This window comes from Ambystoma mexicanum, chromosome 4p (genome assembly GCF_040938575.1).
Source record: "Ambystoma mexicanum isolate Mex_15411 chromosome 4p, UKY_AmexF1_1, whole genome shotgun sequence".
In the NCBI taxonomy this organism is placed as follows: Eukaryota; Metazoa; Chordata; class Amphibia; order Caudata; family Ambystomatidae; genus Ambystoma; species Ambystoma mexicanum.
In genome coordinates, this window is record NC_090927.1 from 431,128,465 (window position 1) to 431,156,389 (window position 27,925).

The following is a 27,925-nucleotide window of genomic DNA, read 5'->3' on the forward strand; positions in this document are numbered from 1 at the left end:
ATCCATCCACGAATCAATAAAAATGAATCCAAAGTTTATTCAACGTTTGTGTAGTAAAACAACCTAGTTGTCCCTACGCACTATTACTATTTCATACACATAAAATGTGCCTAATCACAATAATTATACAATATGTGATCTATTGTGATCCACCCTGTCAATAGATCACATATTGTATAATTATTGTGATTAGGCACATTTTATGTGTATGAAATAGTAATAGGGCTTTTGCAACTGTGGATTGGTGCTTTGTCCTTTGAAACTCCACTTCTTTCTTTCCTACCATTTGCATGTAGGTGTAGATAGGTAGTATGGCTGATCCCAAATCTGCCATTAATTTGGTTGCCTTGTCATCGACTTTGAACAAGCAATGCGGCCTCTAATTTCTAGCCAGTGAACTATTCACCATAATGATTATCAGCCCGTCCTCTTCTGATAACTCATCCTCTCGGTTTTTCTATTTGCTTCAATGGATGTCACTTTTCTTCCATGCCAATGGCATGCTATAGCAATGTGTTCAAATGTCTTACAATTCATACATTCTTTGTTCAGGTCGGCATGCCCTGTCACTTGCTAGGTGTCAGGTTCTTGTGCAGCTGTGATATTTTAGAAGTTTATTTTGCCTTCCTCTCTCTTCACTGGCCTCATTCCTGAGGCTCTCTCTCTTTCATCTGAATTGACTGGCATGCACCTCTGTAGTCTGTGCACTTCCCACCATTTCCTTGCATCTCACTGTGGTCTCTTCCACCATTCTGGCAATCTGGATTGCTTTATCCAAATGCAGTTCTGTTTCCAATATAAAAATGTTCTGCACGCATGCCATATATCATGTTTTCTGTGTTGTCTCCAAATTGAAAAAGCGCTGTCATATCACGGATTCTTGTGACATGATCATCTACCGGCTCTACACTCTTTTACTTCCTGTTGTACAACATTATTCTGTCCAACACCATGTTTTCTTTATTGGAGAATATCTTAACTATACTTCTGTTAGCTTTTTTTATATGCATCATCATCGTCCGCAACCAGTTCTGGTTTCAATCCTGCCAATATCCTCTGACCTTCCATCCCATGGTATTCAGTAGCATGGCCTTCTCCCTTCCTGGAGCATAGTCTGCCCCTCCAAAAGTGTGTAGATATGTTGTGAATAGAGATTCCCATTTTGGCCACAAAATCGCTGGCCTACCTGGTGTCTGAAGGAAGGCTGGGGTGGTGTTGCACCTTGTATCATCTGCAGCAGTGGGATTGATCTCTAATCCTCATCTCCAATTATGTTGTGACTTGAATAAAAAACTCCAAAACTTACTTGATGAGCGCTTCTTTAGTTAGCTCTCCAACAACCATGTAACATATATGCATTTAGGACTAGTTAACTTCACTGTCCGTGCTCAGCCTTAATGTCTGTGCAGTAGCCTGTGCTGCAGGCTGAGGCCTAGGGAACCTCTCATAAGGAGGAGCACCACAGTGCTGCAACTCCATCCAGTTCTTTGTACCATTTTCCTTTAAAGCTGTCCATATTGCTTGAGCAAAGTCTCGGGAGATGATGACAGGAGCCGCTCTCGCGAGACGATCTGTCCACAAATTATCAATGAAGGTGGGGATCATCTTTAATCTATGCTCTGGGTAAATGTATACACTTTCAGCAAGCAATTAACAAATTGGCCCATTCATACACTTTCAAGGATTAGTGAGTGTAGCGTGCTAAGATGTGAATGAACATAGCTCTTATTTTAATATTTTTCCGACATCTGTCAAATCATAAAGATCATATGTGGCGAAAAAAGTACTTGTATGATCACCCAAGAAGGAGGCAGACATCAGGTTAGAAATGTTTTAAAGTTGTCAGAGACCAAGTCGCATTTGGCGTTCCAGCTGACTTTGAGCATAAACTGTCCACTACTAAAATCTATTGTCCACATAAAGACAGCCAATTAAGGGTACAGAGGTTAAGGTCTCTGATGATAATGTTGGTTTTGTAGAGGGACGTGGCCAGCAGCGATGTGAAGCAGATGTGTCCTCTCCAGCTCTCTGATGAGATCCGGAAAACAAAGATCCGGTAAATAGAGATCCTCCGTGCATCCGTAAACCAAACAAAGATTATTTCCACACATGAACTGAGGGGGCCATCTCTGGGAAGACATCTGAATGAAAGAAATACAGTGAGGTCCCTCATTATAACAATAATTCAGCAGTGAAAAGTCCACACCGGACGATTCCAAAATGGCGGGCGCGACCAGCAGAAAGGGAAAGTGTCGGCCTGCTTGGTTCTAGGATGACGGAGAAGCTGCCCACATGATCGATAAAGCCCTCAAGATTCAGATAAAAGAGTGGACTGGAGCCAACAGGTTAATTAATCCTGTGTGACTGGGAAAGGTACCAGAGGGGGCAAGCTGGAAAGGTACAGATGTCGACACCTGGAGCGAAGCTAACGGAGGCTTGAAGAACGAACAGCAATAGCCCATTTGCAAAACGCAGTACACAAGGTTCTGGTCTGACAGAATACACAATATTGTGACCCTCGAAAGGTAAGGGTCAACAGCATCATGACTGGCCTGTGTGGCTGCTGCAGGGATGCACTGTCCCACAGGAGTGTCTTTTGTGGTGACAGGAGCGGAAACTTAGGAAGCTTCAGAGGAACTCAACCTACTACGTTTATTGCAAGGTATAACCTTACAAATAGCCCCACCGTGGAATGAATTTAGATGTCGCTTCATTGATGTAGTACCAAAGCTATACGAACCAGGCTTACCACAACTCAGCACCATGTGGGACTGAGTGCAGATCACCTTGTTCGCATTAGCTTTTGACTTTCCATCAACGGTGGTAAATAACCACCACACCCAAGACTCACGATGAGTGCTAGTAGTAGGGACTTCAACTACCTCATCCTCTTCATCCACTTCATCCGTCTCCTCTGCATACTCATGCATGTTCCCCTTTGCAGATCCTTGGGGACGTGGTGGTGGTGGAGGGGTTGGGGATGCTGATGCAGAGGCAGAAGCAGCAGAAGCAATTTAGGATGCCATCTGGAAGGTTAATAACCAGGAACTAGGAACCAGGAATGAAGAACAGCAACCTGCATAATTGTCCTGTTGTAAACCTTGGAAATCCAAAAGCAGAATGAGGATCAGCTCTGGGGTTTGGCCTTTTATAGGGGTGCTGGAGCGCACTTCGCGGACACCTGTGCTGTCCCCGAACACTTCAAACACCAAGAAAGGGCTCAAAAATGTCCAAAAAGTATGTAGATCGGCAGGGACATTGTCTGGAACATGTTCAATGGTGAACTTTTACTGTAAAATACCTTGGATTGCTCATAAAAGCACTTTTTAAATGTTCGGGGGCCCGGACAGTGTCCGCAAATAAGGACACATGCTCAGCGTGGGTGCGGTCACATGATGACGTTGCGGACACGTTCACGAATGAGACGGCTCTCTGCGGGACACCAAATGCACAGGGACGGTTGTGCGCATGGGCGCGGGTGCTCTACGGAGAGTGTTTGGGTCCCCGAACTAATTAAATGTGCGACACACGTGCGGCAGACTGTTGCGGACAGATGCGATGTTCGTAGGACCCAAGTGTGTGATGCACATATGCGCAGGTGTTCTACGAACAGTGTTGAAGTCCCGAATAAAATAAATGTGTGTCAAAACTTTGCGGACAGTCGGACGGGATATGTGTTCAACGGATATATTCATTTTAGTTGTGGACATTATGAACAGGGGGGGTGTACTTAGGACACCCCCATTTTGGGTGATTGCAGACAGGCAGACATCTTGTGTGTTCTAAGTACACCTCCATTTTAATTACAAACAGTACGAACAGGTATATTGGCATTAGGACACCCCCATTTGGGTTAATTGCAGACAAGTGGACATCTTGTGTGTTCTAAGGACACTGCCATTTTAATTACGAACAGTACAAACAGGTATATTGTCCTTAGGACACCCCCATTTTGGTTAATTATGGACAGGTGGACATCTTGTGTGTTCTAAGGACACCCCCATTTTAATTACGGACAGTACGGACAGGTATAGTGTCATTAGGACATACCCATTTTGGTTAATTGCGGACATAACGGACACCCGCGCTGTTCCGCAGACACCCTAACTGCCTTTAAAAAAAAAATAAGACATAGGTATATACTAAGAACACACTTACAATTTTATGATTGTTTAACTGTATAACAATTATGAAAGAGAGGGGGAAGCAGAAACTGAAACAAATACAGGGGAATTAGGGGTTTGGACATGATGTATGGGAGGGCAGGAATGGATGGAAGTCTCATTGTAACATTTTTCTTGCTGGGGAAGGTTTGGGGATAGTTGGCTGGGACATGGAGAGGGGGAACAGGTGGGACAGTGATATTTAATCTTTTCTTTAATGTGGTCTTCAATAAACTGTTTTAGAAGATTGACATTTTTCATTAACATATCCATTTTTAGTTCCATTCATTTCAGAGGATCTTCTAATGTCTCTCTTGGTATATTAAACTTATTGTGTGTATGGTCTGTTAAAAAAAATATGTTAACTACACATAAAGTATTGGCTTTTAATTGGCTTATATAGAGAAATGTTGTGTCTACCATTATTATCACTGTCTTTACTCATTTCATCTCGTGGGAAATTTTCTTCCAGCCATTCCAAAGTACTGGACATTTCTGTGTAAAAAAAAATATATATATATTAGTTTTAGTGTACGTAATACAGAAAATGGATAAATATATGAAATAAATATTGTGTACTTACTAGTTTCTTACAAACTTTTGGTGTTACTGCTGTGTATGTATGCTCTTGATTTTTGCTGCACAGTTTCTGTGAGGTAATTCTGTTGGAGGCATATTTATTGAGTTTTGATGTATTCCATTATATTGGAAACACTATTTCAGTGGACGGTTGGTGTCTTACATATACAGTTTCCACTTCTTATTTATTATTAAATGTACTGTACATATGTGGTGCTTTTTGAACATGTTTGGTGTTTTTATTGTATGATACAATAATGTAAGATACCCCCTGAGTTTTTGGACAGTGTAGATGGTGACCGCGTCCATCCACGGACATGCGCACCGTCCGCAGACATCAAAATCACTAGAGGGGCAGGGGGTTCAGTATTTTCTATGTTATATGTATGTAAGCTAAGGGAGTCTTAGTAAACATTCATAACATTTACATTATCTATATCGATATTCAGTGAAAAAAACTTTGTTAAAGGAATGTTATGGTTAAGTTGCGCTACTAAAATCCTATGAATTTCAGTGAAAAAACTTTGTTAAAGGGATGTTATGGTTAAGTTGCGCTACTAAAAACCCATGAAATTCAGTAAAACAAACGTTGTTAATGGGACGTTATGGTTCGACGTAAAACTGAAAAACCCTTGTAATTTGCCAGTTAAGGTAAGCTAAGCACACGCGAAACTGGAAGGCGCAGGAAAACCCCACGCTCGGGACCAGGGTAATAATGTACCAGAGTATACTGAAAAAAATGTCCAGAGGACTTTTATTTCTTAAAGTATCAACATTTATTTACTATGATACATTATTTATAAAGAATGAGTTTATCATCAATAAATCCACACATTAAATGTCATATGTGTTGCAGGAGAGCATGAAAAAACATAAGAGGCCATGAACGGCCAAACAATTTCACACCATTCACAGTGAACCATTCATTCATTAAATCTCATACAGTTTCAAACATCCATCCACGAATCAATAAAAATGAATCCAAAGTTTATTCAACGTTTGTGTAGTAAAACAACCTAGTTGTCCCTACGCACTATTACTATTTCATACACATAAAATGTGCCTAATCACAATAATTATACAATATGTGATCTATTGTGATCCACCCTGTCAATAGATCACATATTGTATAATTATTGTGATTAGGCACATTTTATGTGTATGAAATAGTAATAGGGCTTTTGCAACTGTGGATTGGTGCTTTGTCCTTTGAAACTCCACTTCTTTCTTTCCTACCATTTGCATGTAGGTGTAGATAGGTGGTATGGCTGATCCCAAATCTGCCATTAATTTGGTTGCCTTGCCATCGACTTTGAACAAGCAATGCGGCCTCTAATTTCTAGCCAGTGAACTATTCACCATAATGATTATCAGCCCGTCCTCTTCTGATAACTCATCCTCTCGGTTTTTCTATTTGCTTCAATGGATGTCACTTTTCTTCCATGCCAATGGCATGCTATAGCAATGTGTTCAAATGTCTTACAATTCATACATTCTTTGTTCAGGTCGGCATGCCCTGTCACTTGCTAGGTGTCAGGTTCTTGTGCAGCTGTGACATTTTAGAAGTTTATTTTGCCTTCCTCTCTCTTCACTGGCCTCATTCCTGAGGCTCTCTCTCTTTCATCTGAATTGACTGGCATGCACCTCTGTAGTCTGTGCACTTCCCACCATTTCCTTGCATCTCACTGTGGTCTCTTCCACCATTCTGGCAATCTGGATTGCTTTATCCAAATGCAGTTCTGTTTCCAATATAAAAATGTTCTGCACGCATGCCATATATCATGTTTTCTGTGTTGTCTCCAAATTGAAAAAGCGCTGTCATATCACGGATTCTTGTGACATGATCATCTACCGGCTCTACACTCTTTTACTTCCTGTTGTACAACATTATTCTGTCCAACACCATGTTTTCTTTATTGGAGAATATCTTAACTATACTTCTGTTAGCTTTTTTTATATGCATCATCATCGTCCGCAACCAGTTCTGGTTTCAATCCTGCCAATATCCTCTGACCTTCCATCCCATGGTATTCAGTAGCATGGCCTTCTCCCTTCCTGGAGCATAGTCTGCCCCTCCAAAAGTGTGTAGATATGTTGTGAATAGAGATTCCCATTTTGGCCACAAAATCGCTGGCCTACCTGGTGTCTGAAGGAAGGCTGGGGTGGTGTTGCACCTTGTATCATCTGCAGCAGTGGGATTGATCTCTAATCCTCATCTCCAATTATGTTGTGACTTGAATAAAAAACTCCAAAACTTACTTGATGAGCGCTTCTTTAGTTAGCTCTCCAACAACCATGTAACATATATGCATTTAGGACTAGTTAACTTCACTGTCCGTGCTCAGCCTTAATGTCTGTGCAGTAGCCTGTGCTGCAGGCTGAGGCCTAGGGAACCTCTCATAAGGAGGAGCACCACAGTGCTGCAACTCCATCCAGTTCTTTGTACCATTTTCCTTTAAAGCTGTCCATATTGCTTGAGCAAAGTCTCGGGAGATGATGACAGGAGCCGCTCTCGCGAGACGATCTGTCCACAAATTATCAATGAAGGTGGGGATCATCTTTAATCTATGCTCTGGGTAAATGTATACACTTTCAGCAAGCAATTAACAAATTGGCCCATTCATACACTTTCAAGGATTAGTGAGTGTAGCGTGCTAAGATGTGAATGAACATAGCTCTTATTTTAATATTTTTCCGACATCTGTCAAATCATAAAGATCATATGTGGCGAAAAAAGTACTTGTATGATCACCCAAGAAGGAGGCAGACATCAGGTTAGAAATGTTTTAAAGTTGTCAGAGACCAAGTCGCATTTGGCGTTCCAGCTGACTTTGAGCATAAACTGTCCACTACTAAAATCTATTGTCCACATAAAGACAGCCAATTAAGGGTACAGAGGTTAAGGTCTCTGATGATAATGTTGGTTTTGTAGAGGGACGTGGCCAGCAGCGATGTTAAGCAGATGTGTCCTCTCCAGCTCTCTGATGAGATCCGGAAAACAAAGATCCGGTAAATAGAGATCCTCCGTGCATCCGTAAACCAAACAAAGATTATTTCCACACATGAACTGAGGGGGCCATCTCTGGGAAGACATCTGAATGAAAGAAATACAGTGAGGTCCCTCATTATAACAATAATTCAGCAGTGAAAAGTCCACACCGGACGATTCCAAAATGGCGGGCGCGACCAGCAGAAAGGGAAAGTGTCGGCCTGCTTGGTTCTAGGATGACGGAGAAGCTGCCCACATGATCGATAAAGCCCTCAAGATTCAGATAAAAGAGTGGACTGGAGCCAACAGGTTAATTAATCCTGTGTGACTGGGAAAGGTACCAGAGGGGGCAAGCTGGAAAGGTACAGATGTCGACACCTGGAGCGAAGCTAACGGAGGCTTGAAGAACGAACAGCAATAGCCCATTTGCAAAACGCAGTACACAAGGTTCTGGTCTGACAGTGAGGAGAGAGAAGATTGTGCAGGGAATTCATCGGAACGCTGGTGTGCAAGGTTCCCTTCTGACAGCGAGGAAAGAGAAGATTGTTCAGGGCATACATCGGAACGCAGGTAAGAGACAAGATAACCCACGAGAATTAAGGGTAATCAAATCATCGCAGTTGGACAGGGAGCCCACTGAGGGAAGAGGGAGAAAACTGTGGAAAAAGGAGTACAGCTTTCAAGCAAGGCGAGAAGGGCAAAAATGCTATTAAAGTAAAGGATACAGACAGCGAGGAACTACTCAGACTGGCTAAAGGTGGATGGCAATATACAAGGATGTGACAAAAGAGGTAGAAACACGCAAGTGCAATCGGGAAGCGGTACAAGGCAATGTCTAACCTCATGAAGGATTAATCACCCCCATCAAGCGGCATATTCAGCTGAACGATTTGGCTCTTTCCCCCATGGCTAGTCCCTTGTGAAAGCCATATAAGGGAAAAAAACGTTGTTAGGGAGACAACAGAGAATATAGAAACAAGGAAGAGGCATATACAAACATAGAACCTGCACAGACTGTGAAAAGCAGAAAGAGAATTTTAAAAAGTGAACAAGGCTCAGTGAACACACCATGGACAGGCATTATTAGTCGAATGGGAGCTGCTCACAGAGACTAGCTCTAACAGCACTGGAATAATACCAATCTTGGCTACGAAAGGGAAAGGTTCCTGGTGCTATCTTGGCTCATATAGGAATGGAATTTGAATTGATGTCCGAATGTTTGAGGGGGCAAAGAAAAAGGGCACTGTGCAGCCTAGACAGACAAAGATGGAAGTGTTTACAAAAAAAGGGGCAACCAAACAATTGTCTGGTGCAAGTGGAGAAGAGCACCCATCAGAGAATGAGCAGACATCATTGCCTCACTGCACAAATGATACAATTCTCGAGTCAATTACAGCATTGAGGGCCTCCATGGAGTCCCGGATTGGTAAAATAAAAAGCAATGTGGGCCTTCTTCGAGAAGATTTATGGAACTTAGCAGAGAGAGTGAGTGACACACGAAAAGAAGGTGGCAGGGGTTTCATCAATTTCCAAGGAACTGCAAGAGAAAGTCAAGGAACTAAAAACAAAGGTGAGATTGCTACAAGAAAGGGTCGGAGGAAGCAGAAGGGAGAGCTAGAAGAAGCAATATTCTAATTCTGGGTCTGCCAGAGGGAGAAGAAGGTAGAGACCCCACCATGTATATTGAACATCTGCTTCTCCAGGAGATTGGCCGAGGAGCCCTGTCTCAAGGGTTTACAGTGGAGAGGGCCCACCAAGCACTGTCGAGGAAACCCCCCCTTCCCGGGCCCCAAGTCGACCCATTGTTGCAAAAACTTTAAACTACAGGAATAAGGAAAATATCCTGTCCTTCTCCAGGAATGGATGTGAAATCCATTGAGGTGCAAGGACATTGGCAAACTACCCAGACTAGTCCAGCAAAGAAGAGTGCAATTTGTTCCTACGAAGGAGAGACTGCAGAAGCAGGGCATAACATACATGCTTTTATATCCCACACAATTGAAAATGCTACACAAAGGGAAATCTCTGTTCTATGATAACCTCAAAAATGTGGACATATGGATGGATGCTAACCGGATGACGGAGATGCTGTAGAATGAAGAGGACAAGTAACAGACCTACGGACAAAAAAGTATGTAAATATATATATATATGTGACAAAGGGTGCAAAATCTAAATATTGGACAATCTGGCTTCAGAGTAATTGGGGAGAAGGTTTACAGGCCAATTCATGGAATTAATGTGCGCTGAAATTTTCGGAAAAAGCGTGCGAATCGCAGTGCAAGTGCGAAAATCTCAGCGAAACCCGCGCACAGCGATTCATGGAAGTCTGTGTGCGTGTAAATCCCTGGATGTGCGCTCAAATTCTGCGTGGCGCATGCTGGCGCACACGACTCCAAACAGCGTGCGCTAAGCGCACAGCGAAAGCATACATAGCGCAGAGCACACAACAAAAGTAAGCGAAACAGGGGTCGTAACACGCGGAATGGGGAAAAACGCGTGAAAATGTGGGCATCATGGGGGAAGTACAGGAGGCAAATGCGCGGAACGCCCACACGCGCATCTACAACACGTATTCATGGAATGGAACGGGGCTAATGCGTGCGCCAAAAAAGACGCGCTAATCCGGAAACACGTACGCCAGCAGGAAGCAGGCGTACAAGGACCCGCGCAGCATAAAAGTGCGCGCAAACAACTAACAAGCTCAGACGCCAAGATGAATATACCATTCCTAGCTGCAGTGGTCGTGGGATACCGCAGGAGGAGGAGGCGGATAGTCAGGCCCAGAATTTTTACACCCAAACCAGCCTTTTTGGGATGCCTGATGACCAGGTGTATGAGAGGTACAGGTTTCCACCTCACATAATACTCAACCTGGTGAGTGAGTGGGAGGATGACCTCACATCACCCACCCTGTGCTCCCAACCACTCAGCCCCCTGGAGAAGGTCCTCAATGTACTGCACTTCTTGGCCACTGGATCATTTCAGCGGACAAGTGATATAGTGGGGTGGATGTCACAGGCCACGCAGTCACGCTGCCTACACCAGGTGTTGGCGATCATGACTGCACGGCCATCAGTCTGCAGGCACATATACCTGCCCAGAACACCTGCAGAAAGGCAGGCTGCCATCCAGGAATTCTATGGGGTGGCACAATTCCCCAAAGTGCTAGGTGCCATTGACTGCACCCATGTGACTCTACGTCCCCCCAGGGCATCTGAGCACATCTATAGAAACCGCAAGCACTGGCATTCCATCAACGTGCAGGTAGTATGTGATGCCAAGGGAATCATCACCTCAGTATATGCCAACTATCCAGGGTGCACCCACAACAGTTTAATTTACAGAATGTCAACCCTAAACCGGGACCTAGAAGCTGGGCGGCATGGCGATACATGGCTGCTTGGTGAGTATAAATGCCACTGCACATGTATGCATGTCAGATACTGAGTAATGCCACAACCCCACTAATGATACCCATCACCACCTCCCCAGGGGACAGTGCCTACCCTCTGAGCACCCACATGATGACGCCAATTCGGAACCCCACCACACCACCCGAGGTAAGATACAACACAGCCCATAATGCAACCCGCAAACAACAAACAAGCTCAGACGCCAAGATGAATATACCATTCCTAGCTGCAGTGGTCATGGGATACCGCAGGAGGAGGAGGCGGATAGTCAGGCCCAGAATTTTTACACCCAAACCAGCCTTTTTGGGATGCCTGATGACCAGGTGTATGAGAGGTACAGGTTTCCACCTCACATAATACTCAACCTGGTGAGTGAGTGGGAGGATGACCTCACATCACCCACCCTGTGCTCCCAACCACTCAGCCCCCTGGAGAAGGTCCTCAATGTACTGCACTTCTTGGCCACTGGATCATTTCAGCGGACAAGTGATATAATGGGGGGGATGTCACAGGCCACGCAGTCACGCTGCCTACACCAGGTGTTGGCGATCATGACTGCACGCCCATCAGTCTGCAGGCACATATACCTGCCCAGAACACCTGCAGAAAGGCAGGCTGCCATCCAGGAATTCTATGGGGTGGCACAATTCCCCAAAGTGCTAGGTGCCATTGACTGCACCCATGTGACTCTACGTCCCCCCAGGGCATCTGAGCACATCTATAGAAACCGCAAGCACTGGCATTCCATCAACGTGCAGGTAGTATGTGATGCCAAGGGAATCATCACCTCAGTATATGCCAACTATCCAGGGTGCACCCACAACAGTTTAATTTACAGAATGTCAACCCTAAACCGGGACCTAGAAGCTGGGCGGCATGGCGATACATGGCTGCTTGGTGAGTATAAATGCCACTGCACATGTATGCATGTCAGATACTGAGTAATGCCACAACCCCACTAATGATACCCATCACCACCTCCCCAGGGGACAGTGCCTACCCTCTGAGCACCCACATGATGATGCCAATTCGGAACCCCACCACACCACCCGAGGTAAGATACAACACAGCCCATAATGCAACCCGGGGCATAGTGGAGCGCACTTTCGATGTGCTCAAGTCAGGCTTTCACTCCCTTGACCGCTCTGGTGGGCAGCTGTTATATGCTTCCCCAGTAGTGTGCAGGATCATAGTGGCAGCATGTGTCCTGCACAATGTTGCAACACGCTGCGGCCTGCCGTGGACATGGTGGTAGCCCACATCCCCAACCACATGCACGCCCGCTGCCACTAGGGAGGCGAAAGGGCACGTGGTGAGGCAGTCCATACGCAGCTGGTGGCTAATTACTTCACCTAAAATCACACCCCTGTGGAGTGCACACAGCACTGGCACATACCAGCAGACAATCAAGGATGATGACATAAGGGACACTCAATTGTCACAACCATACCATCCTGAGATTGATCACCTCGAAGTGTTACATTGTGTGCATCCCTATCTACCCAAACATCACCAATGCTGTGTCATCAAAAAACAAATGCTGCGAAATTCATTACCCCCTTGCTAAATACAACATGAGAACAGCGCCATGTCACCCAACCCCTCCCCAGCTCCACCACCGAACACACCATGGCATGTCATGCAATGTGAAAGCAAACAAAGCAATGCACAAGACCTGACACAAGTGTCACAAAGTACACTGTCCCTAATGGAAACTGCCCACACACAATATGCTCCCAGTAATGTATAACTAAGAGCACACATTACCAAATACTTACCACCAACACACCATGGAAAAATGAAAAAACATGACAGTACTAACTTTAAGTAGTGGTAGTCTTACAACCTGAATACGCCAGCACATCGACCCCTTACAACTGTAGAGTGTTGCTGCCACGCAAATGTCTCAGTGTACTGCATACAACATGAACTGCATCTGCAAAGTAGATGGCCTTGTGAAGACATGAGGAAGGAACCTGCAGATTAGGAGGAAGTCATGGATGCACAAGCACATATCAATACACCATGCAGTGTACAATACAACAACAATATCCACTAGGGATGTCTACACAATATTGACTACAGACTGCCCACACAGCTCATGGGAGCCCAACGTCACTGTGTAATTCACTGTCACTTGGTCACACCCTTTGCAAGCCCATGGAAACAGGAAGCAGAAGGGGGGTGCGGGTCTCACGAACTCAAGCATCTAACCCAAACTCAGGACATGCCTGCATGTGCCCAGCCGGAATACAGTGGATGCCCACGGGAGCCACACAAGGCAACACACTGTAAAAAAAAAAAAAAAAATCAAAAATGGCCATATGGGGGCCAGTGGGGATGGGGGAGGCCACCCAGGAGGTTCGAGGACAGGGTGCACACCAACACCCACCTGTGTGGATGTTGCAAAAAAAAAACCTCCTTGGGCTCATGGCCTGCAGGGCTATGCCATTGTGGGAGAACTGCTGTCGCTCTGCTCATCCTCTGCTGCTGCATCAGGAAGCGGTGGCACTATGAGAGGCAGCCCACGCAAATCCCTGGTATGGTCCTCCATGGCAGCAAGCATGCAGGTCTGGAAGGTCTGATTCTGGAGGATTAAAGTGCGGAGATCCCCATGCTGCACATCACAGGTTGCCTGCATTTCTGCACGCATGGCCTCGCGTGATGCCCGGATCTCCTCACGTGTTGTATGCAGCTCAGCTGAGAGCGAACGTGTGAGCTGCTCCAGCTGCTGTACTGCCCTAACATTTCGGGAAGCCTCAAGTTCAAGCAGACTCTGATGTATGGAGTTCTACCCTCAGGGCTTCCTTGTGGCCCTGGGACTCTATTGATATGGATTTGCGCAGAGTCTCCAGTGCAGCCCGTCCTTCCCTGTTGGACGCCAACATGTCTTCCCTGTGTGATAAGCAAATGGAGTCTGTTGCCTGCTGTTGTTGCTCCATCTGCCTTTCAGGGAGGATAATGGAAGTGGCCACCCTCTCCATTGCCTGAGCCATCATTTCTACTGATGCTGCCTGTTGGGTTGCCATACTGTACATGGAGTTTTCCCATACAGTATTGCCTCGTAGCGCATGGCCACCGCGTCGACGGGCACCACACCTGTTTGGGGCAAGGCGATCTGCACCTTGCTGTGCTGGCACTGCCTGGGGCTGCAGGACTGCATTTCCCCTCTGATCTGCTGGCCCAGGAACAGGATCAGATGCTGTGGCGTGTGACCCTGCATCTGTAACCGCAAAAGGCGGACCTACCAACACTGACATCCCCATAGAGGTTTCTACCCCTGGTCCAGGTGAGTTTGTTACGCTCACCTGACTCCCACGGAAGCACAGGTCTGGTTTGGAGTGTTGTTGCTTCTTCTATGGTGAAGCGCAGGACCCAGAAGATGGACTGGACCGGACCTTCGAATCTGGCTTGTCTGGCTCGCAGGAATAACTTTCTGTATATGAAAAGGGAGTATTAACAATCTGCGGGAGAAAGTATAAGCCTCCTGCTCCCTTCTCACCCCTCTACGAAACCCTCCTGCGACCCCCACGTGAAGTCTCACCTTAGGGTTTGAAAGGTTGAGCTCTCCATCCTGCTTCTCATGCAGGGGCGCGTTGTATCCAGTTACTTCACTGGGATTTTGATGGTAGAGGGTTCAAGTTCTGTTTTCCCGGTATAGTACCGTAAGGATTCTGTTAATGAGTATGATTCCGCAATAATAATTGTTCGTTGTCTCTTTTTCAGGTGCGGAAACTATTCCGAGAAGAGCTGTGGAACCGAAGAATGAGACTCTGGTGAGCTTGATGAGAGTTCTCTCAGTGTCCTTGTATCAATGCGCTCACTAACGCTGATGTCATTTTCCCCATAGGGGCCGGGGTCCGGAAATGCCTGGATGCGGCACCGACCCGAAACGAAGCTCAATCCAGAAGAAATCAGATAAGTCTTTAATGGGCGTTTGGGTAATGTCTTTTCATGCGCCCACTAACGCTGATGTCTTTTTTCCCCATAGGGGCCGGGGTCCGGAAATGCCTGGATGCGGCACCGACCCGAAACAAAGATCAATCCAGAAGAAATCAGGTAAGTCTTTAATGGGCGTTGGGTAACGTCTTTTCATGCGCCCACTAACGCTGATGTCTCTTTTTCCCCATACGGGCCGGGGTCCGGAAATGCCAGGATGCGGCACCGACCCGAAATGAAGTTGGAATAACCCAACAGGCAAGCTTTGTAATGGAAATTAAGGTTTCCTTGTTTTCTTTCCCCTCTCACCTTTATTCTTGTATTTTTCTCCCTAGGCGCGGTGATGTGGCTGCGAGTCCTGATGTGGCCTAGAACATGGTGGTACCTTGTAAAGGTGAGTGAGATGCGGCGCTGCAGCGATCGATGCGATGTGCTTTTAAATGGATGTCTTCCTTTTCAGGACCGTCGGCGAGATGTCTCCGGAATGCGGATTTAGCAGGTAAGGACTCTTCTTTACCCTTTTCTCTTCTCTTCTCTCTTTGCAGGTGTTCCAGGATGCTGGCAGGAGTGGCAGAAGACAGAATGCAGGAGCAAACACGGTGAGCGTGCAGGTGCTAGATGCAGAACAACACGAAGCGTGAGTTGCTGCTTGGGCGTGGCTTAAATAGCCTTCAAAGTAGTTCCAGGTATATATCCTTCCTCTCAGGTATGTATTCCTCCCCTGACCACACCCGTGTGGTTAAGTAGTTCCAAAGATAAAGTAGTCCCATTCAGGCCTCAGAAGGCCTGGATGTTGCAGCATGGTCTGCATCAGGTAAGTTAACACTAAGCACTTTTAACACAAAGTCCCCTTTTATGAGCCTGGCGCCTGTGGCGCCAGGACTGTGGCCCGATATGAGCCTGGCGCCAAAGGCACCAGGACTGAGTCCAAAGAGCCCCTACTTGAGGCTGTTGTGACTTCCCTTGAAGACATGTAGTCTGCCTCTGTGGTAGCTGGGTCTTGTCTGGCACCTTGGAGGTAGGCTTCATGACAGGGTTGGACAGAACAGAATCCCTGCCAGAAACACTTACCTGCGACTGCACATAAGTCTCATCATCCGACTCAGCACCTGAATAGAGGTCTGGGGAGTTGCACCCAGAGGCACCCCTGGACAGTATGGTCTGCAGTAACATTGGGTTTTTACCCACCACCATACCACGTCCCCCACTGGTGCCCGGTCGTGCCTGAGATTCCTCCTGGGTCTGCACCATCTCCTCAACCTCAACAGAACCAAGTGCGTCATCACCTGCAAAAACATGAAAGACAACAAATGGAAACAGGCATGAGCACCATAGCACACACATAGGCCATGACAAGCCAGAGATCCAGTACATGAATTACACATGTCCCACATGACTATAACCCTGCCATGCATACACTGTCAAAGAGTTGGAAGTGGAGTCAAAAAGGCAGACACTGGGGAGAGCAAAATGGATATGCAACACATTTGCAGCATGTTGGGTAGCACTGGCATCACACATCAGGCTGTGAATGGCATGTCCAATACACATACATGACACATGCCACCACACAGATGTCATGTAGCATAGCCACGGTAAATTACAAAACTACAGCAATATGTTGAATGAGTACTGTCACACATCCATGTCACATCGACATGATGCGAAGATTGATGCTGAATAGTGTTGCAAAATATGCATGTGCCACACACTGGAACACATCCAGTGTCCAATAACACAGTCATTGTGGGCTGATCAATGGTTGGTCACTTTAACATTACAGGAAACACCTGTCATTTTCCACATGTAAACAGGACGTTATAAAAACTTTCTGCAGCCCCAATACTCCCAATACGCCTGAATGGTGTAATCATTAACATAACCAGGTAAAAGTAGTGACCCAGTGTGGGCTGTAAACAATGACCGAAGCATATCACATATGTTGCAATAGGGCAGAATAATGTGTATTAAAATGAGAGAGTGGAAACAATCAGCCTGAATGAACACTTACAAAATCTGACCAATGTAGTTGCAAGATGGTAAAGTGAACTAATCTGGGCATAATTGGCAACTGTGGGCAGAAGGGATACAGTCATACCCAAATCCAAGGCACGTGAATGTATGGGAGGAAGCAAATGGGTGACCCATAACACTCAGAAGTACACACCCTCACCTGGCACTCAATCAGAACCCGTCACCCAAACAACATACACATGGATTACACACACACGCATGGGCACTCACCGGACAATGCCTCGTAATCAGGTAGTTCTCCGACACCCTGGATCTGTTCCTCTGTGACGAAGGTCCCAGCAACAGAGTCATGTTCAGTGAGTTTGTTGTCCTCTTGTGGAAACCCACGACCAGTCACCAGAATAGTAGCATGATTTGAGGCCAGCTTGTTCTTTGCTCTGTGTTTCTGGTCATTCCACCGCTTGTAGAAATCATCAGCTGTGCGCCTCACAATCCAAGGGCACTTATGCGGTCCGCAATGGTCTGCCAGTGTGCCCTACGTTGTCCAGGTGTGGTCTTGTACCCTGCAGTCACCAGCATTTCGTGGCTATGTGCCGACACACAGGTCACAAGTGCATCAAGTTCCGGGTCATTAAAGCTAGGCTTCCTTGATGTGCCGGAGTGTGTAGCCGTGTCTGGGGTCTCAGCCTGTTGTTTCAGAGCACCCTTCTTCCTCTTTTTCAAAGGTGGAGCGGAGCCTGAGTGGCTTACGCCGCTCTGGTCAGTAGGGTCAGAAGCACCGGTGGACTGGGTAGTAGGAGTGTGCGAATGTACCATGACCATAGGCCTTGGTAAAGGCATTGGCAGAAGTGTGATGTTGGCAGTGGGAACGTCAGTTTGATGGACTGGACTGACACTGTCCTGGCTGGGAGACTCAGAGCTGTGGTGGATGGAGCTACAGCTGCCCCTGTAGCCTCCCCACCCTGCCTACTTGGGGCAGCAGATGACATAGCTGCCCCAGATCCACGTGGCTTGGTGACACCAACTTGCACCGCCACACGTGGCCTAGACTTGCTGACCTGGAAGTCAGCCTGGGAGTCATCCTGTGCCAGGTCAGGTGCCACAATGGGCTGGCCCAACAAGGGCTGAGCTGGGATGGTGTCTGCCACGTTTCCCTCAACCATGGGGGGGCATGGGTGTCCCTGATTGGTCCTCCACACATGGGGGTCTGCAAATCCCGGCCACGTCCGCTACCGCGCCCACCACGCCAACCTTTTGAAGGTCGACCACCTTTGCCTTCTCTTACCGCTTGGTCGCCTCCCAACCATGGCACTGGTGTTGTTGTGCGTATGGGAGTCGCAGTAAACTATTGTCCTGGGCAATTGGGGGTGAAAGGGGTACCCTAGTTCTCTAACTAGGCTGTCTGTGACCCCAGGGGGAAGATGACGGGTCACGCAACGCACAGGCAGCCCAAAATCAAAAAATAACGTGCCCGAAACCCCTCGTAGACCCCATGCGTGAATGAATGAACCCGCACTATGCTGTGGCACCCAGAAACACAAAAATAAGTGTACGCGTAATACATGCAGCCTACAATGACCTCTGAAGGGGTATGCGACACACGGGGCAAGCACAGTTGTTAAATACGTGCACGATTCACCGTCTGCCTGGAAAAAGAATGTGAAAAAGACGCGCGTGTACACATTGGCAACACCCCCGCCAAAAGAAGAATTGTACGCTCTCTGAGGAGACAGGACAAAAGAAGAAGTGAACGCTGTTTGAGGAAACAGGCCCAAAAAGAAAAAAGAACGCTGTCAGAGGTAACAGGGAGTACGAACTTAAAACGCTGTGAAGTAATCGCCTGTGAACCAACAAGAAGTACATAATTCACCCACTTGCTCACCACGAAAAGCATGTACAAGGGAATGGGGTCCTACACATACCTTTCAAAGCAGCCCACACGTACAGCATAACTTATGTGTGTACATGCTAAGGCCCTTTCCTCCAATTACACAAGCTGACACGCAGTCGTGCATTTTTTGGACGTGTACGATGAACATGCACCCGTGTTGATGGAAACGCCCACGCGTGTCACGTCACTTACGCGTGTGGGCCCTTTCCTCGGATTACACGCATCCACACGCGGACGTGCAGTTCTTCCACGTGCGCTGCCATATCACGAGGGAAACGCCTACACGAGTTATGTCACAGAAGCGCTTACACGCTAAGGGCCTGTGGTCCAAGAAAACTGCGTACGTGTGCTGACACGCTTACGCGCAAAGGGCCTTTCCTCGAATTACACGCTGACGTGCAAGATTTTCACATGCCAAATCACTCCGTATCAAGCTGGCCACGCAACAACACACGGAAGACCACGCTCCTGCCCAGAAGGCCAAATTACTGCCCCCCAGAGCCCCGAGCACGCTCCCACCTGCCATCTGCTGCTGCCTGACTGCCTGCTGCCCACGTGCCCTGCTATTTGCTGCCTGCACGTCAGCCAGGTGTGCAGTTGCTGTGACCACCCCTGCTGGAACCGAAGACTCCCGACTGGGATACCATTGCTCCACAGCCCAGCCCCAGGACCCAGTTGCCCACGCACTCCTGCCTCTGGGGTTGCCATGTTGGGCACAACACCATCTTGCACCACTGGCAACCCCCAGCCAGAGAGGCAGAGGGCCACCAGCTTCAGTGCCAGCAAAGTTGTTGCCCTGGTGGAGCAGGTCCTGGGGCAGTATGATGCCCTCTTTGGAAGTTTGCGCGCCAACAATGAAGGACGGACCAGGATCTGGATGGACATTGTGACTGCCATCAATGCGGAGGGGGTGGCAGTCCGCGATTTACACCATGTCAAGAAGCACTGGGAGGACTTCAGGTCCAGGACCCTCAACAAGGCCCGGCGCCTCTTGAAGGCAGCGGATGCCAAGGGGTGCTGGGGCCACCTGTCCGACCACCAGATGAGGGTCCTGGAACACATATGCCCAGCGCTCCACGTCCAGGTCCTTGAGAGGCAGACCCATCTGGAGTCGAGCGGTAAGTGTACATGCATACTGATTGGACGCTCTGCGTGTGGTGGTGTGCCAGTAGTGTGCAGGTTGCACATGTGTTTTCGTAGGGCCATGTAGGGATGTGTATGAACATGGGCGTGAGGCTGCCACATGTGAGTCCTCTTAGGTGTGAAACACATCGATGGTGTATGTGTTGGTAAGCATGCTGTGCAAATGCAGGTGTGGTAGCACACATGTTTGAATTTCTGTGTATGTACGTTGGCATGGCTGTGGTGTCAAACATGGATGGTGGTTCCTGCTGCATTTATCGGCACTGTGTACATGTGCATGTGTGTGTATTTGACAAGTGTGCAACTGTGATGCAACATGGATGCAAGTGACACTGATATGTAGAAGGCTGAATGCCAGATGTGACATGTATGGCGATTGCATCACTGCGACAGTTGGAGGAGATGTAGACATGCATGTAAGTGTGGTGGCGTGTGTGCTTGTCTAGTGCACTCCCTGTGCTTCATGTGATGTCAGGCTCACCTTCGGCTGTTGATGCTGTTGTATGTGTATGGATGTCGCTGCCTGGTGCAATATTGCTGTGGAAATGCTCATGTGTGTGAGTTAAAATGACATGTGTGTCATGGAGTGTGATGCCATGTCTGAAGTTTGACACTGCCACTCATGTGCAACAGTCATGTGTGTGTCAGTCCATTGTACAGTGCCCTGATGTCTGTGTTTTATCTCTCGCTGTCTCCAGCGTCAACTGATGAAGAGGGCGGAGAGGTTGCTGTGGAGCACAGCAGCAGTGTTCGCACCACCAGCCGGAGACGCAAGGCCCGGCTCCCCTCCCAGATTGTCATCTCGTCAGGGAGTGAGGAGTCTGGTGCCGCATCCCAGGCCGCAGCTGCCGAGGGTAGGTCCAAGAGGCAGAGGTTGGAGGTGGACTCCTCAGAAGCAGAAGGGGCAGCTGAGACCCCACAGGGTCCAATGGAGGAAGATGGCACAGAGTCATCCAGGTTGGTGGGGGTTTGGTGGAGGAGGAGGCCGCAGAAGGGACACACACAGGGTCTGGAGGTGGGGATTCCACTGGTGCTAGTGGTGCAGTGCAGGGGCAGGGACAGGAGGCAGCACAGGCCGCCGCGGAGGTGCCTGTGTGTAATCCTGTCCCTGATCCTGTCACTGCATCATCTGGCACCAGCAGGGATGCCTACATCCAGGCCCATTTTCAGGGAGGGGATGAGCGCACAACAACTGGCCTTCCTCTCCCTGTGGATGTGGCTATCCCGGACCGTGTTGAGCCTATCCTGAGTGGGATAGCGTTGCATCAACGGGGCATTCGAGGTGACCTGCAGTCTTTTCATGGAGAGACTGCACGTCATCTCGCATGCCTCTTTGACCACGTTGACCTACTGGGACGGGTCCCCGGGGCTGGATTCCTCTGTGTGCTGGACCTTCTTGTGACCCCCTCCTCACCTGAACCCCCTACGCGCCAGTCATCCTCCATGCCATCTTCCCACCCATGTGTCACCTGGGTACCCTGTGGAGCTGCCCCTGACCCATCGGCCAGGCTGGTGGAGGACACATCCCTCCCACAGTCGGGAGTCGGACGTCCAGCAGGGGTGGCCATCACGACAACTGCACCCCACCTGGAGGAGTACGTGCAGGCAGCAAGAGCCAGGACCCAGGCACAGGCACAGCAGCAGCAACATGGTGGGAGCAATGATGGTTCGGGGTGTTCAACATCGGAGGGACAGGCATCAGCCATAGGGCAGGAGGACCCCGGATTTCAAGTGTCTTCCATGTGGCAGCGGTTGGGACACGCCATAGATGCGGAGTGGCAGCGGGCGGAAGAGGCACGGCTCACAATGGTCAGGGTGGAGAACTCCATGCGGAGGGCCCTGAGGCGTGCCGAATGCCTTGAGGCAATTCGCAGGGAGTTGGAGGTGAACATGTCGTCGTCCCTGCGAACCCTCGGGGCCATGGAAGAAGACCGCCTCCAGGACATTGAGTGGGAGTTCGATGATGCCCTGGCCCGGGACATCAATAAGTGAGCTGTTGGACTAGCCCGCTGCCATTGTAAATAGTTAGATAGTGTTAGGTTTCCTTTCTGTTTTTGTTAATTTTGGGGCGATTGGACAATGCACCACGTTTTTGTATATAGTTCTTTATTAGGTAGTCTTTTTTGTAGGTATCATTTCATTTGTTGGGCTCATAGACCCTGGATTGGTGATTTGTATATAGTTGAACAGTGGATTTTCTTTTTTTTCTTTTCATTTCACCATGGAGCAATGGATTTCATTTACTTTTTTCACTTGGATTTGCTTTGTTGGACTGAGACTTTGGACACATTTTCATTTGGATTTCTTTGGATTCTGATTTAATATTTTTTATTATTCTCTGGACATGCTGCGTTTTATTTCTTCTTCACATTATTGTGTGTTTTCATTTCATTACATTCATTTTGGATTCAATACATTTTTGTTTCATACTTCGGTGTGTGGTATTCTCTCATTGATTTCATTCATGTCATGATGTGGGTTTTCACATTCACTTGCACCCATTGTGTGTGTGTGACGGACATGTGTTCATTTACATACTTGCCATTCGGGTTGTATCATGTAATGGGCATTTCTATGTGGGTGGATGCAATACTTGGTTGGGTCTTTGGGCTGGGGTGGCATGGGGTGTGATGTGGCTGGCCATTAGGCCCATGATTGAGGGCAGGGGGACATGAGTGGGACATGAGTGGGGGCCTGCTGGCAGGTGACCCTGACTGCTGGGGGGGTGGGGGTGCTGGAGGACATGAGTGGGGGCCTGCCGGCAGGTGACCTGCACTGCTGGGGGGTGGGGGTGCTGGGGGACATGAGTGGGGGCCTGCTGGCAGGTGCCCCTGACTGCTGGGGGGTGGGGGTGCTGGGGGACATGTGTGGGGCATGAGTGGGGGCCTGCTGGCAGGTGACACTGACTGCTGGGGGGTGGGGGCGCTGGGGGACATGAGTGGGACATGAGTGGGGGCCTGCTGGCAGGTGACCCTGACTGCTGGGGGGTGGGGGAGCTGGGGGACATGTGTGGGACATGAGTGTGGGCCTGCTGGCAGGTGCCCCTGAATGCTGGGGGGTGGGGGTGCTGGGGGACATGTGTATGAGTGGGGGCCTGCTGGCAGGTGACCCTGACTGTTGGGGGGTGGGGGTGCTGGGGGACATGAGTGGGGGCCTGCTGGCAGGTGCCCCTGAATGCTGGGGGGTGGGGGTTCTGGGGGACATGTGTGGGACATGAGTGGGGGCCTGCTGGCAGGTGCCCCTGACTACTTGGGGGTGATGGTGCTGGGGGACATGAGTTGGTGATCAGTAGTGCAAGGTGACATGTGGCTTGGCTGGGGGCATGCCCATGGTGGATGGGCTACCTGCGGGACATGACCAGGGGTGCAGGGTAGTCCCCTGTGGTGTGGGCTGCCTGCAGGGGCCGTGGAGGGTGTAGAGGGAACACCTGGGAGGACCCACACTGCCAATTCATGGGTAGGACTCCCCGCTAACCCGCGAAATTCACGTACCCCGCTCTGACCGCAAAATCGTGTGTGAAACTTCCCGCGCACCCCTGAATTACACGTGCCCCACTCGAACAGGGCCTATCGTGTGTGAAACTTCCCGCGCACCCCAGGAATACATGTACCCCACTCGCACAGGGCCTATCACGTGTGAAACTTCCCAAGCACCCCAGGAATACACGTACCCCACTCGCACAGGGCCTATCACATGTGAAACTTCCCGCGCACCCCAGGAATACACGTACCCCGCTCTGACAGCAAAATCGCGTGTGAAACTTCCCGCGCACCCCCGAATTACACGTACCCCACTCGAACAGGGCCTTTCGCGTGTGAAACTTCCCACGCACCGCAGGAATACACGTACCCCACTCACACAGGGCCTATCGCGTGTGAAACTTCCCGTGCACCCCAGGAATACACGTACCCCGCTCTGACAGCAAAATCGCATGTGAAACTTCCTGCGCACCCCTGAATTACATGTACCCCACTCGAACAGGGCCTATTGTTAGGGAGAATTCTCTGTTTAGGCTGAATTTTCTAACCTAGTGAGACCCCCAGCAGCTTTGCTGGATTTCTGGAGTTTGTTTTTGTCCATCCTGCCAAGAGTTAGACTCTTTTTCTCTCACTCTTGGACATGAATGTGGTTAATTCCTTTGAATTTCAATGTGTTCTATGGGCTATGGGGTCTTTTACTCCATAGGGTCTCATATGTTTTACTATGTGTGTTACACCGCACCATCCGTGCCGTAACACTGGGGCGTCCTAGAGGATCCCCACCATAGACCCCATACCCTGGGACTGATTACTGTCACCATTGGCTTTACTAGACCTAAATTTACTAACAGAACTAGTACAAACCATCCTATTGCGGACGTACTAGTAGGGGTAATTTGGCACTGTCCCGTCCCCCCTCGTCGAGTTTTGGCTGATGGCAGTGGAAACTACTTATTATATTCAACCCGGATATAATTCTATGGGATTCTTCCCATTGTTGGAGGCTAATACTTTTTCCTGTTATTCTCTAACATACCGCCGGTTTATTTGTCTTAAATAAATCTACCGGTCAGTATTTTCTGCCAGAACTCGGTTTTTAAAATGGCGTCTGTGTTCACCTCTGTAACTCCGAACCAAAGGTTGAGCCCTTTGTTCCACTTTTGGCAGGCTTCTACACAGAAGCCCTCCAAAGAGGTGCCATTCTGTCTGGGTACCACAGGGAGTGTGGGAGGGGGTTTAGGCACCCTGGACTGAGTTGCCTTGCCAACTCAAGTTGCACTCTGGTGTGATTGGCCCAAGTGGTGAGCCACCCCGCTCACCACTTAGCGTGTTTTGATTGACAGCTAGGCTGAATGAATGGGGGTCTGCTGCATAAAAGCAGGGCTTTTGGGACTGGATCTTCAGAAGTCGCCACAGGACCTAAGAATCCCACGAGGGTAAAACTGAGCCAACCTGCAATGACGACACCTCCAGTGGAGCCCTGCTGAACCGTCTCACCACTTCCCAACGACAGAGGAGATCTCCCGGCTGGAGAGTCTTCTTCCCCTGACTGGTGGGAACAACCAGTCCCTTTGCTTTTTTTTCTTTGCTTCTAGGGCGTAGTGGTTGAATTGCCCGTGCTGAGCACCCCAGCAACCGGATAGCCACTAGCTCGTACCGCGACCAAAAGGTGGTGCCTTGTGACGGAGCACTCCGCGGCTGGTCTCTTCCCTGGTGGTGCAACGATCTTCAACTTTCCTTCGACGACGAGAGCATCTCATCTCTTGGCAAAGCCCCGACCTGCATCCACCACCAGGAACAACTGCCCCCGCCGGAGCTGTCTCTCCACATACAAGGTACCGTGTCCGCCTGGCTTCCCTTGTGACGGTTAGCATGAGGTGTCTTAATCCTTGCCTCTCCATCGGGTCGCCTCCAGACCTTCTTAACTTTTTGTTCTAAACTGGTCCAACCTTTCTGTGACAATTTGCTACAAAGACTCGAAGTGCATTTTCACGTTTTGGGACATATCGCCTTGCCTCTCTCCGAGTGGGCCTGGCCTCTGAACTTTGTGATCCACAGTAGACTCAGCCTTACTTGCCTTGCATTTGCTTCGTAAAAGAGTTGGTACCGAGTTGGTTTCATACCCTGCCTTTTCTCTCCCGTTCTAACGAATATTAGAGTGCCATCTAGGTTAAAGCATTCACCTCTGTCTGCAAATAAGTGGTGCCGTTGAACCTAGACTTGTCGAAATATTGTTAGAGGATTGATACTTACAGTGATTGTAATTGAAGTTGTTTGCCGTATTAGTGCCGGTGTGTTTTTCATAGATGTGTTCTTATAAATAAATAACTATATATCTTAACACCGAAGCTCTGTTCCGTGTCTGCTTGTTCTACTGTGTAAATTGCCCTATTTTGTATACTCCACTTACTGCCTAACTCTTCTTGAGGGAAGTCTGACTGCTCAGCCACAGCTACCAAGTGAATCTGTGTGGTACAGACTGCTACCAAGTGGGTTTACTGCCAAACACCTGTAGGCGTAAATCTTTTGCAGTGGTCCCAGAAGGAACTGCACAGGTTTCCACTTAACACTGGTGTACAGCGGTGGGATTTGTATCGAGTATACAGTTTAGAGTGCTTTTCAACACTTTAGGATAACTAACCACAAAGCTTAGCACTAAAAAGCAACTTTCAAAAACATGTCTACTATGGAAGTTTACAGTCAAGAGTCCTTGTCAGGTGAAAATACTGAGAGTTTGAGATCTCTCTGTAGATAAGAGAATCTTTCTGTAAGAGGCAAGAAAGTAGAACTGATAGCGAGACTGCTGGAAAACCAAAGTCTGGGTACTGGTTCAGAGGAACCAACTTCTCCAGCGAATGTAGAAAACAGTGATGGTATTGATCTGAATCAAAGTCTTGAGAATGAGTCAGAAGAGGAAAGTGAACCTAATGAAGTTAGCCACTCTGAGCCTCTGTCTGCCTTACCGACTGTACCTACGGGGCCCATACCAGGTCCCACATGTAACCCTGCTTATTTTGAACTTGAAAAAATGACGAGTTAGAATACAAGCGTTTTTTAGCCCAATCTGAAAGAAACCAAGAGCTAGAGTTCAGACGGATGAATGCTCAGGCTGACCAGAAGCAAGCTGAATTAATGCTCAGAGAAATAGAACTCAATCATGAGTTAGAGATGAAAAAGTTATCTGTGGAAAATGCTTCTCTCTCCTCTGGTTCCTCTAGAAGTCCCAGTCCCAAAAGACCCCGGATGCCTAAGGAATTAGTGGGTATGTATGAACCGAGATTGGATGTGTTGGATTGGTTAAAACTGTTTGAATATAATCATGGGCTCCAGGACATCACAGGGAATGAGTTACTTCCCTGGTTGTTCTCTAGGCTTCCCCCTGTTGCGACTGATGTGGTAATGGAGTTGGGGGAGGTGGATAAGAAGGATTACGAAAGTGTGAAACTAGCTTTGATAGCTAGGTTCGGGAAGACCCCTTCCCAGTATCTTAAGAGGTTTAGAACCCTCAAAAAGCATGATGGTACCCCTTGGGCTACCTGGGTGAGTGAAGGGTTGAAAAACTTAGAGAGATGGATTAAGGGTTACAAGGTGAACACTTATGAGGGTATGAAGAATCTTTTTATGTTGGAGTCTATTTATGATGCCTGTTCTCCTGAGCTCAGACAGCACTTGGCTGATTCGAAGGAATTTGATTCCAGGAAGCTAGCTAAGGCTGCTAATTTGTGGGTTGCCAACAGGGCTACTCATAAGGATTCTGGGGCAACTCAGAAAAAGGATGAGGGAAAACATCTTAAAAAATACTCAAAAGTGAATTCTAATAACTCAAATTCCAAAGAGGGCCCCAAACAAAACCATAAGGGTAAGCCACAAGGAAAACCGTAACAGAATAGTGTACCTTCTGGTGCCAAACCGGAAGGAGGCCAGAACAAGCCACCATTCCAGAAAGCATTTGGTAAATGCTTTGTTTGTGGCTCGACTGACCATATGAAAGGATATCCCAGATGCAAGGGTAAACCTTCAGGGGTCCAGCTTGTCTCCTTAGCCTTCGCTCCAGAGGAGGAAGTCCAAATGGCAAGTGGAAACTTTCTACTACTAGCTGATGAACCCATTGGAGTCTCAGCCAGTGTTTCTTTAGTGTCTCTAGGTTTGCGGGAACAACAGAATTTAGATGTCTATAATTCTATCCCAGATAATACTAAAGAGTATTATAAGGACAGTGTCCAGGTCAATGGTTAGGAGACACCTGCCATTAGGGACACTGGGGCCAGCATGACTGTGTTGGGTAAATCTTTTTTTCAGGCTGAGGATGTTGCTAAGGCACCCAAACGCCTCACCAAGTTAGCTGGAGGGCC